Here is a 4,198-nt window from a genome sequence, read left to right as displayed (position 1 = left end):
GTTTGACAACCTATGTTAGTGTGTTTACGCCAATGTAACTTAACGGTTCGGCAAAAGATTTCGTTCTTTTCAATTTCTTCAATTTTGTTCCAATTGATTTCAGATTTGGAGTATTGATGTAGCTTTGTATGCTCATTATTGACATTTTCGCCATAAATCAATAAATATACAATTAACAGCTTTTAAAGTTTGCAAATTTTGGGTAATTTTAGCCAATCGAAAGCCACAGACATCTTAGGTGCCTTTTTCCATAGTATCAAAACAAGCGTTGAAAAAGCATTTACGAAAACCACCTGTGTTTACAAACTAATATTTTATGCTGTACCTGCTTGTATCCATTTTTTTTTTCTGCTCTTAAAACTACAAAATGTGTTTACTCTTTTCTTCCCGCATTTAATGCATATTAAATGCTTAAAACTACAGAATGTGTGTGTTATTTCTTGGGTCATTTTTTCGCTTAAAGCACGTACTTTTGTCGCAATGTTGACATTATTGTTTTGTCGTCTTACAATTGCAGTCACGCACAAAATGATAGCTTCAAAATCCTGTTTCTGACTGGATAAAAATTATCAAATGTTAAATCTCTGTAACTTAAATTTTTTTCTTCTGGAATAAGTGAATTAGATACTGAGATTTAGCGAGAAAAATTACATCAATACACCAAATTTGACAATTTTCACTTAATCTTAACATTTCAAAAAGTGCCGCCAAACACGCGATTGTGAAAAAAGAAACAATAAAAAAAAATCTGGTGCGTTATTTAAGGTATATCTAGCAATTATTTTTAGCACATATCATGACCGCCTCATACCTCATGCGTTTTAAGCATTTAATAAGCGAAAAATGACTACGTGGGTAAGTAGCTTTATAGCAGCTTGGCTGTTACTATGGAAACAGGAACCTATATGTCCGTGGCTTTCGACTGGCTAAAATTACCCAAAATTTTTGAATTTTAAAAGCTATTAACTGTTTATTTATTGATTTATGTCAAAAATGAATTTCCTGTCAATGATTACCATACAAAACTACATCAAAACATCAAATACGAAATCAATTGGAACAAAATTGAGGAAATTGAAAAGCGGCAGCCAAACAGAAAAGATCCCATATTACTTTTATATATTAAAAAAAAAAAGTTAACATTTTTAGCATAACCAAGCAACCAATGAGTATTATGAGGTATGTCACCTATCATATAACATCATTTCAATGCACGCTGGGTTCTGTCATATAATGTTAATATGTTCTAAGTACAACAAGGCAGTAAGCTGGCGGAGCCGTTACCGCTTCGAACAAAGTGGTTAGCAGCAGTTCTGCCGGCTTTTTACGTTCTGAATTCATATGTCACCAAGGTCAACTTGACCTTTTATCCTTTCGAGGTTAATAAAATGGTACCAGTCAAGGAGTGTGACGGATATGATAGACAAACTTCCCACTAAAACTGCTGGGCTTGTACCGAAAGTACAAAATAATAATTTTATATCTTTAAAATTGCACGGTGCTTATACAATAAACGAAATTCATTTTATTTTGAAAATAGTACGACTTTATTACTTAGAATAACTGAAACAAATTTCTCATTTACGTATTTGCAATTAATAGAAGTCATCTGTAAAAAACAATACCTTTCAATTATCAGTTACAATGCTGCTATAATACTCTGATGACGGAGGTTGATGAAAATTTTATAGTATATTACACAAATTTCAAATCATTTTAAGTAGCACCAAACATTTCGATATATGTTCAAAACATATTTTCCAACAATTATTTACTCATTCATTGCTACTTCTGCGTATGATTACAGTTTATTAAATTTGTTTAGAAAACTGCAGATTCAATCTTATAAGTTGCTGCTGCAATCAGTTAAGGAAATTGTCAGTGTTTGCAACAAATCAATAAAAACAATAATGGTTATAACTATACGAACTTAATTATTTTCGTGAACCTGATACATTTTTGTTTTTATCTCAGTCATGTATTGCATTCATATTTCTGTTAACAGAGCCAAACTGAAAACTGTCAGTTCTCATTTTGGCTGTGTCTACCAACTGACACTGGAAACTAACAATGGATTAAATTACGTTTTTCTTCTGATGAACTGGCGTTCGACGGTAATTATGCAATCGTGTATGTTGCGATTACTATGTTTCATAAGCATATTCTAGTGAAACACGGATAAAAATTATGATATAAAATTTTAACCAAATTTGCAGTTTTATTATACTTTCTGATACACTCTGTAATTTATCTAAATGTATATGCTGTCAAGTGAAGATCGAAAGAAAATTATATTTAATGACTGACTGGAAGTTGGATGCACATGGATTTACATGGAATTTAAAGTAACAGTTAACTGTTACGTTGTTTCACTAGAAATAACACTTTTTTTTTATTACACACATGCGCATTGTGAACACTTTCTTCAACATTTGTTGACTAGAGATCATTACAGTTTCTGCACCGTCTGACAGTATCGCTGGCTCCAGTAATGCCCGTCAGCATTGGTGTTACAAGAGGATGTCCTGATTCTTATGGCCTACACCGAGGCCCTTTCGTTCCTTCCATTATTCATGCAGCTGCCATATTAACCTGGGTACCAATTCAGCCATGCAGCAACTATTTTACTACTTGCAAGGGGATATATTCTCAACTTTAGTCAGATAAATCGACCCTAGTGCTCGCCTTTTTAAAGTTTGGCTCTTATTCTATCGCTCGCGCTTGCTGAACTGCTAATTTACTGGGATATAAACGAACAAATGCCGGGTGTCAAACAGTAGCAGGGAGGGGACAAACATAAAGAAATATACATGCAGGCACATATAACATGTGTGTGAGAGAGAGAGAGAGTGTGTGTGTGTCTGTGTCTGTGTGTGCGCGCGCCTAACGTGTTTCTATGCAGTTTACGTCAACCAAATTCATTCACACTGGTCGTCCCGAGGTTTTAATAGAAGACACTTGCTCAAGGTATCGTGCAATGAGACTGAAACTGAAACCACCTAGTTGCAAAGTGGGCTTCTTAACCACACAGCCATTCCTGTGCCAATATATATGAGTGTGCATTTCATTATGTTTCAAAATTTACATACGATTTACAAGATATTTCATCTAGGAAACAGCGAAATGTTTCTAAAATCATCGGAGTTTGAATGTAACAGGTAGATCTGGAAGCAACCTAGTTATTCTCTAGATCAGAAGTTCTGAACCTTTTCGTATCTATGGACCCCTTTGATTACTATTTTATTCTGGTGGACCTGCATAGCCATTCAATGTTAAAAACTAGTTATTTAGAAACTTCTTTCAAGGTTACTATTTTATTATTCACACATTAACTTATTTAGTTTGGACTATGTAAAATATTATAGAAAGAAACCTAGCTCTTTCTTGCAATACATACCAATATATACATCTAAAGCAAAAATATTTTAGGGACCCTTAAAATACTTTTGTGGATCTCCAATTTACTATTTTGTTATGTGAACCCCTTGACAAAGAATACTTCTATATATGTATGCTCTCTTCTATTTTCAATTATTTTTCAAGAACATACATATATATACTAGAAGTGTCCTAAGTCATAAAGCTTAATGTGTGTGTGTGTGTGTGTGTGTGTGTGTGTGTGTGTGTGTGATGATCTGCCTTCCATGCTGGCATGGATTGGATGGTTTGACAAGAGCTGGCCAGGCAGGAACCTGCACCAGACTTCTGTGTCTGTTTTGGTAGGGTTTTTACAGCTGGATGCCCTTCCTAACACCAACCACCCGGCAGAGTGGACCGAACCACCCAGCAGAGTGGACCCAACTACCCAGCAGAGTGAATCAACCACTCAGCAGTGTGGACCCACCACTCAACAAAGTGTATATAGGCGCAGGAATGGCAGTGTGGTAAGAAGTGTGCTTCCCAACCACATGGTTCCAGGTTCAATCCCACTGCGTGGCACTTTGGGCAAGTGTCTTCTACTACAGCCTCAGGCTGTGAGTAGATTTGGTAGACAGAAACTGAAAGAAGCCCGTCGTGTGTGTGTGTGTGTAATGATAATAAATAATTAAGGTGGCTTTGCAATTTACAACCAAAAGGCTGAACTATAGACATCACTATAGTGACAAAAGTGCTAACTAGTACCCTTGGTCACTTTACTGACGTCTATATATACATACATATATATAATAAAATTATATATATATATATATATATATAT

Source organism: Octopus bimaculoides, chromosome 7 (assembly GCF_001194135.2).
Source record: "Octopus bimaculoides isolate UCB-OBI-ISO-001 chromosome 7, ASM119413v2, whole genome shotgun sequence".
Taxonomy (NCBI): Eukaryota; Metazoa; Mollusca; class Cephalopoda; order Octopoda; family Octopodidae; genus Octopus; species Octopus bimaculoides.
Note: the sequence above shows the minus strand (reverse complement) of the source record.